At 36.5% G+C, this 8,917-nt stretch overlaps 2 long non-coding RNA genes across 2 annotated transcripts; both read right to left on the bottom strand.

The window, feature by feature from the left end:
• Nucleotides 1-769: 769 nt before the first annotated feature.
• LOC125269469 lies at nt 770-2,967 on the bottom strand. The gene is made up of 3 exons (XR_007185111.1): nt 2,684-2,967; nt 1,404-1,501; nt 770-1,248 (listed from the first exon to the last, which is right to left on the bottom strand). It is a non-coding gene; the product is annotated as an uncharacterized LOC125269469 (long non-coding RNA).
• A 1,723-nt stretch (nt 2,968-4,690) lies between these two features.
• LOC125269467 lies at nt 4,691-8,590 on the bottom strand. Its single transcript, XR_007185110.1, has 3 exons — nt 7,841-8,590; nt 6,460-6,539; nt 4,691-6,313 (listed from the first exon to the last, which is right to left on the bottom strand). It is a non-coding gene; the product is annotated as an uncharacterized LOC125269467 (long non-coding RNA).
• Between the last annotated feature and the right edge of the window lie 327 nt (nt 8,591-8,917).

Genomic DNA, 8,917 nt, shown 5'->3' with positions numbered 1-8,917 from the left:
AGCACAGCCAAAGGCTACGCATTTTCATAAATACACACGGTGAAATAAATAGATATAAAATTATATGAAAACAATGTCTATAATAATATGAAAGAATTTTTTAATAGGTTATGACAATTGTTTGGATTGTTATGTTGTATTTATTGTGCATTAGCCACTTATAATATGCTGGGACGGTCAGTTGAGCAACAAGATTGCAGCACATCTCAATTCTCAAATGATGCGTTCTGTGTCCTCACGTCCTTCCGAGATCGTTCTTTCAAGGTCGCCTGGCAAGACCGGACTCCACGAGAACGCAAGTCCGTTCTCTACGTTCTTGGAATTGAGAAACAGCCTGTATGTCATTTCCATGTACTGAACTCTTGTTATTTAACAATGCCAAGATAAATTCAATTTTTCATTCGAGGGCACCTTTAAGTGAATTTAGGCATCTAGTCCCTTTTTTTTTTTTTTTTTTTTTTTGTCTTTGTTGTTTAGCACCTGTTTGGATAAGAGAACAAGGTATTAATGTATATTGCACAAATACTTGCACAAATATAGCGTATATTGTCTTTGTTATTGTTTTATAAGTATTTGCTTGATTTATGAGTCATTTTATGTTGTTTATGATAAATTTTAGTATTAATTTGGAATTTTTGCTAAATGGTCAATTGTTTTGTTTCATTTATATGAATGTGAATTATTTACAAATTCCAATATTGTTTATTCATCTGTTCTAGCTCTTACGGTGTTGTGAAATTAACAAAGAAAGGAAACAGTACAACATCAGTGCAGGAGCTAAATCCTTTATTATTCAACTGCAACTACAGTACAATTTTGAGCATACAATCAATCCACCTGCAGTAAACGTGACACTAGATTTACATTCAGCTCTGTTAACTTTGGCAGCTCTAAAACACTGAAACTGAATGGAAGAAACATCAACAAAACTGAAACAAAACACTTAATAAAGTAAAACTGTCACTCAACAAAAACCAAACTGAAAGAACAAATTGAAAATGAAAATGGACTAAAACACATCCGCTGGTCCTGTATAATCATTTATTCATTGGTTATTTATAAAACAACCCAAGGTTGTTCAAAGTGCTGTACAGAGCATTATTACCAAACCGATTACAATCTATAAAAAAATAAGATACACAAAAATAAATAATTCATTCATTTCGTTCTGCCTTCATCCAATAAGGCGTAGTCTACTGCTGTATGAAAGGGAGGGTTACACTGGTATTGGAGGTGTCGGAAGTGATTCTGGGAAAAACAAGATCATTTTATAATTCAATTTTGCAACCACCCTAAATAATATAATATCCCTTATTTCCATCATCACTAAAATCTGAGTCTGTGCACTTTTTTTGGCAAGAATTGGACACATTTCTGTGAGATAAAATACAGGAAACACTTACTATTTTTACAGACACAGCAGAAGGTGATGGCAAGGGTGACAACAATGATCAAAACCCCTCCTGTTACTACGCCAATGATGATGGGATCCATGTGATCACTGTTGGACAGATTATGAACAATATGAAGCAACAAGCATTAGCAATACATTTAAAGATATTTAATGTCAAAATTAAAACGTCAAAGCTGCTCTTCTGTCGTGTCATTGAAACACTGTTAGGGCCGGTTCACTCTGAACGCGTTTCTGCTGTTGAAAACACGAGACGCACATCAGTAGAACGAAAATAGTGAAAAAAGGTCTAGAGCATTTTTATTGTTTTTGTTTTTATTATTATTATATTTAGTTAACCTTGTTCTGTTTTTGTGTAGTCAAGTTTTATGCGACTACATATATAGGCATTTTACTCTAGTTTTAGTCAATGAAAACTTAGTCACATTTCCATCATGCTGCATAACTGACAAATAACTATTATTTTGCTCACAATTATGATCACATCAATTGTTGTTATTTGAGAAATATATTTCACATATAAGCACAAATCAAGAGAATGTCAACTCATTGGTCTATTTATTGTACCTCATCAACATGAATGTTTTTCTATTAAAACAACAGCAAAAAGACCTTTTGTCACTCAGAGGAGTGTAATAGTCAGATTTCATGTTTGTATTTATTACAGTTCATCACTGAAGGTTTGATGGCAGGTTTAGTCGCGGCTCGTGAAGGAACAGACTGACTGAACGACTCTTTCATTGAAGCAGAATATCTCAAACGAGATTTCTAAACTCCAGCTCACTTGTGTTCAGATCATCGACAGAGTGTGCATCATGGTTGCCAGATTGCACAGAAATGTGTCCTTTTAAAGGGTTAGTTCACCCATCAAAAATGAAAATGAAATGAAATTAATTCCTTACCCTCATCTTGTTCCACACCCGTGAGTCTTTCGTTCATCTTCGGAAAACAAATTAAGATATTTTTGATGAAATCTGAGAGATTTCTGTTCCTCCATTGACAGCTACCAAACCAAAACTTTAACGCTTCAAAAAAGTTCATAAAGAGATCGTAAAACACTAAAGCACTTTAGTCCAAATTTTCTCTAGACACTTGATCACTTTTTATGATGAACAGATTGAATTTAGGCTTTTATATATATATATATATATATATATATATATATATATATATATATAAAATGTGACCCAAAAATAAAAATGTTGTCTTTGCAGATTAACATGCCCAGACACACTTTACCATGCATCTTTGTATGAAGATAGAAAGACTTACAGCATGATGTTGTTCTGATGGCGCTCGGACAGTGCCAGTAAACGCAGTCAGTGAAGCTCTCACAGTCAACGCTGAACCTGAAAGAACTGGAGAAATGAGACGCGTTTATGAAGATGTACTGATGACGTGATGATAGCAGGCGGTTCTGGTTTAGTGATTCCAGGAACGTGGGTTTGTACGCAGGTTGAGATGTAGTCTCAGCTTCAGACATCACGTCCAGAGACCGCTGGCTGAACTTCTGATGCATATGACACACTTCACTGGAAACACTTTTTGAAGTCGTCATCTGGTTGGTTGAATTCTACAGGAAGTCCAGGAGACGTGTTGCATGCGTCCGCCTGGAAAACTCCCTCATGGAAGAAGAAAGCTGTCGTCTTTACAACTGTGACAATGAGCGCTTTCCAGGATCAACGAAACGCTGGATTTTCAAAAGTATGTGAAGCTCACAGCTCCATTGTTGCAATAAACTTGCACAATAATTTATTGTAGGGACATCGACTTTACATTTTCACGCCCCTAAACATGATGTGGAACAAAACGAACTGTGATTGGTTGAGTTACATGTCAGTCAAACGTCCTCTCAGGCGGTCCTTGGCCAGTGAGAACTGCGATGAAGTCCAGACCTTCTGCCGTCAGTCTGAAGCTCTGGCTACACGAGACTGGTTGAGATGAGGTGTGTTCATGGCCTGGAGATGCTGGATAAAAGAAAACAAATAACTTCATTTTGATCAAGTTTCTTGTCAGTTGTCGTGTCAAAAGATCATTCTCCTCCCCAAACGTAGTCTCAATCCTGTTCTCGAAACACTCACACTGCGCTGATTCTCGTCATGTCGACACACACGGGTTGATCTGGGAGTTTTTCAGCTCCTATTGACTCTTAAAACCGAAGTGTTGAAAACCACAACCTTTTTATTTCTCAACACATCTGTGTGTCTAGATAAGGACGACACATTTTGTGTTACTTTGAACTCATCCAGAGTGTTACTCCTCTCAACACAGAAAGATTTACGTCTTTTACGCACAAATGTGTTTTAATCACATGGTTTGTGTCAGATGTTTTTTTTTGTAAAATCGGGTCAGAAAATATCACATGCAGTACAAAAACAACAAACTTTATTTAAAGGTGCCCTCGGCTCTTAATGCATCATGTTTCCTTCTGGAGCATCAGTGAATGTTTGAACCTTTTTTAATAGTTGAGTTTGAGTCCCTCAATTGTCCTCAGTGTGAAAAGATGAATCTCAAAATCATACAGTCACTGCTGGAAAGGGTTCAAATATGCAAAAGACGCTTGAAAACTGAAGAATCTGCAGGAGCTGGAGGATTTTTCTGAAGAACAGAGCTCAGTTTAACTGCTCAGGACAAACAAGAGACTCATGAACAAACATCACAAAACACACAAGCAGTCGTGGATCATCAGGTGACCACACACAGTGAGAATCAATGCGTCACGTACTTATGAATGGGGTTATTTTAGTAATTCAGCTATTGTTTGGTCTTGTGAACTAAATGCAAACATCTTTTATATAAAATATCTTACTCAGGACAGTACTAAATAAAAAATAACATGCATTTTGTATGATCTCTCTTATTTTGTTAAAATTTTTCACATTTTCACAGATTCTGCAAGTGGTTCACATACTTTTTCTTACAACTGTAATTATAAGTCTTGCAATAATAAAGGTATGAGCGACAGGTGCACTAACACCTCACAGCACCAGTGACTCCACAACCCTAGAGCGGTTTTCCTCAGTGTTAGTCTGAGGAGACGTCAGCCGCTGCTCGAAGATCTCGCCTTTGGAGAAGACTGATGATTTTGTACTCAGAAAATGTCACTATAACTACTTAAAAATTAAGATTACCCCAGAATTAACTGCTTTGCTAGCACATCCCAACACACAATAATAATGATAAATCCTGACCAGTATTTAATTATATTATTTTTTTATTTTACTGAAAATGATGTTTTAGTAAAACAAGCATGAACACACACTAGACAAATACAGCTGATGTGAATACATCTCCATTTACAGTCAAGCAATGAATTAATGCATGAAGTAATAAAATACTGTCGTGTCATTAAAACACTATTAGGGCCGGTTCATTCTGAACATGTTTATATGTATATTCACAGGGAAAATAACAAGAGGAACAACAAACCAACATACTGATTGTTCAGCTGATGAAACGTCTTTCCAAAGAAAGAAAAATCAGTAGACAAAAACAAGATTTGAATCTGAGGGTTATGAAAATTCTTGATCTGGGAGTTGGTCTCCTAAACCAATACGAACACATTCTTAATCGTGTGAGCCAATGAGAGCAGTCATGGGGTGGGGCAGCACCTGTAGCTCCGCCCACTAGTTCTCACGCTGCTGACAGTTTCTCTGACAGGAGAGGCAGCAGTTTGGGGAAACTTTTTCTCAACATTATATGAAGGATTTTTGAAAAGGTATTGAATTAACATAAAATTAAGGAGGCTCCCTTACTGTTAAGTAGAAAAAAAAAACTAAATCTAGTAATATTTCAGCGAGTTGCATATTTTAATGTGGGGTCACAGAGGCTAAATAAATAAATGCCGTATGTCGCAAATGGACTAGTTTTCCTCACAGTAAGCGTAACTTCTAGTTCATTCTCTTGAATGCAAGTGTTGATGTAGTTCATGTCTAGTGTTTTGGACTAACCTGCCAATACCGTGGTGAATAAATATGGGCACTGAATTCCAAGGTACATCAAATATAGGATTTCCAGGAAACGTACTATGCGATCATACTCAACATCACATTCAAAACAGTAAAAATCTCTTTCTTTTTAAATTAAGGGCAAGAAGTGTACACCTGTATATACAAATATTCAAATACATAAATAAAAAGAGTAATATATCTATAATACTCTATTACTGATTAATATCAACAATAAAAGCGCCAGAGATCATTTCTCTTTTATTTCATCAGTCGGGATCCAGTGTTGAACACGCGTGACAGAACTGTGGGAAATCTTTCTCACATTTTAGACCTTCAGAAGAATAAACTCAACAGAAAACTTGTTCACACTTCCTTCAAACAGAATCATGGCTGTTTCTTTTCCTGCTGTTTGCAGGTTTTGTGTGAAAGTCATTTAAGACATCTGTGAACATTTCACTGTTAGTGAAAACTAATGAAAACCTAAATAACAAAAGTGAAAAAGCTGAAACTCAATCACATTAACCAACAAAACTAACAAAATAAAACTGACCATGAGTTAATTTTAATCTTTGATACACAATATATTAATCAGTCAATTTTGAGCATTTACAATCAATCCACCTGCAGTAAACATGACACTAGATTTACATTCAGCTCTGTTAACTTTGACAGCTCTAAAACACTGAAACTAAATATAATGGAAGAAACATCAACAAAACTGAAACAAAACACTTAATAAAGTAAAACTGTCTGAACAAAAACCAAACTGTAAGAATAAACTGAAAATAAAAGAGACAAAAGAATAGACTAAAGCACATCCGCTGGTCTTGTATAATCTTCATGCAATAAGGCGCGGTCTACTGCTGTACGCAAGGGTCCGGTCGAGCTGACATGAGAGGGAATGCTGGGAGCTGAACTCATCAGCTGGCGTTAATGCAACAATTACAACCCCCTGTGTGAAAAACAAGATCATTTTATAATTCAATTTTATATAAATCATTTAAATAATTCTCATTTCCATCATCACTAAAATATGAGTCTACAGTTTTTACCAGAATTTGATACATTTCTGTGGGATAAAATGCAGACAACACTTACTACAGCTGATGATGGCGATGATGATGATGAGCAAAATCACCCCTACTGCTACGCCAATGATGATAGGAGTCATGGTTTCGCTGTTGGACAGATTATGAACAATGTGAAGCATTAACAACACGTTTAAGCAGGACATTTAATGTCTGTGGAGCACAAAAGCAGTTATTAAAATGTCAAAGCTGCTTCATTAAAACACTGTTAGGGCCGGTTCACTCTGAACGCGTTTTTGCTGTTGAAAACGAGACACACATCAGTAGAACGAAAAAAAGTTAAAGGTCTAGAGAATTTTTTAAGTGTTTTTTTTTATTTTTTTATTTTTTATCATATTTAGTCAACCTTGTTCTGTTTTTGTGTAGTCAAGTTTTAGTCAACTAAATACATGGGCATTTTACTCTAGTTTTGGTCATTGAAAACTTTTTTCGTCATGCTGCATAATGGTTAAATTGATAATGATTATTTTGCTCACAATTATAATCACATCAATTGTTGTCATTTGAGAAATGGATTTTTACATTTCATCAGAATTATTGCACTTTCACCTATAAGCACAAATCAAGAGAATGTCGACTCGTACACCTGGTCTATTTATTTGACCTCATCTAGTTTCCTGATTTATTATAGGCTAATTATCAAATAAATTAAACAAGAAAACAAACAAACAAAAAATTCCTAATAGTAATTCCAGTAATTCTAAATTACATGAATGTTTTTCTATTAAAACAACAGCAAAAAGACCTTTTGTCACTCAGAGGAGTGTAATAGTCAGATTTCATGTTTGTATTTATTACAGTTCATCACTGAAGGTTTGATGGCAGGTTTAGTCGCGGCTCGTGAAGGAACAGACTGACTGAACGACTCTTTCATTGAAGCAGAATTTCTCAAACTGAGATTTCTGAACTCCAGCTCACTTGTGTTCAGATCATCTGTGCTTCTTTCTCAGAGAGAGCGTGTGTGAATGGTTGCCAGATTGCAAAGAAAATGTGTCCTTTTAACAGAAAAGCTCTTATTGAAGGAATTAAAGTTTTGACATCTGGCAACTGCGAATATGAAAGCTCATGGAGGCTTGTTAAAAACAGTCTGTAATATATATATATATATATATATATATATATATATATATACATTATATTCAGGTTTGACATTAGCATCAACAAACAGATAATGCCAAAGAAATGAAAACAATAAGTGACCCAGAAATAAAAATGTTGTCTTCATTGAAGATTAACATGCCCGGTTTATTATATTTGCATCTACTTGGTCCTCAAAATGTTTTCTTTTGTGTCCAGCAGGCAACAGAAAATTAAACGAACTTTGATCGACCTGCGGCCGAGTGTGTAAAACAAGGACTTTAACATCTTTGTATGAAGATAGAAAGACTTACAGTGTGAGGTTGTTCTGACAGTGCCAGTAAACGCAGTCCGTGGAGATCTTACAGTCAACACTGAACCTGAAAGAACTGGAGAAATGAGACGTGTTTATGAAGATGTACTGATGATTGGTTTAGTGATTGCAGTAAAGTGGGTTTGTACGCTGGTTGAGATGAGGTGTGCTCTGACGTCATGGCCTGGAGATGATGGATAAAAGACAACAAATAGCTTCATTTTGATCAAGTTTCTTGTTGTCAGTTGTCGTGTCAAAAGATCATTCTTCTGCCCAAACGTAGTCTCAATCCTGTTCTCGAAACACTCACACCGGCGCTGATTCTCGTCATGTCGACACACAGTTTTGCGGAGGTTAGGGTTAGTTGATCTGGGTGTTTTTGGACTCTTAAAACCGAAGTGTTGAAAACCACAACCTTTTTATTTCTCAACACATCTGTGTGTCTAGATAAGGACGACACATTTTGTGTTACTTTTAACTCAGTGTGTTATTCCTCTCAACACAGAAAGATTTAGATCTTTTACGCACAAATGTGTTTTAATCACATGGTTTGTGTCAGATGTTTTTTGTAAAATTGGGTTGGACCACAAGGGTCAGCCTTCGCTGAGCCTCGGCCGTCCATGACCCTGTCTCCGGTTCACCACTGTTCCTTCCTTGGAGCACTTTTGATAGATACTGACCACTGCAGACCGGGAACACCCCACAAGAGCTGCAGTTCTGGAGATGCTCTGATCCAGTCGTCTAGCCATCACAATTTTGCCCTTGTCAAACTCGCTCAAATCCTTACGCTTGCCCATTTTTCCTGCTTCTAACACATCAACTTACAAAATGTTCACTTGCTGCCTAATATATCCACCCACTAACCCCGTGGGTTGCCATGAGATGATCAGTCTCCAGGCTCTCCTCTCTTTTGGTCCGTTCCGTGATCCATGGATGGAACCCTGTTAACTGACCCCAAGGATATTAATGCCCACTTTAGGATTTTTTGGAGAAGATAGTCTCCGCTGTTAAGTGATTTCCAACTGGGAAGGCAGCGAGGCCAGGTGGATTCAGTTCTGAATTTTTTAAGAGATTTTGT

Source organism: Megalobrama amblycephala, linkage group LG6 (genome assembly GCF_018812025.1).
Source record: "Megalobrama amblycephala isolate DHTTF-2021 linkage group LG6, ASM1881202v1, whole genome shotgun sequence".
NCBI lineage: Eukaryota > Metazoa > Chordata > Actinopteri > Cypriniformes > Xenocyprididae > Megalobrama > Megalobrama amblycephala.
Note: the sequence above shows the minus strand (reverse complement) of the source record. Positions and strands in the feature narration are given on the sequence as shown.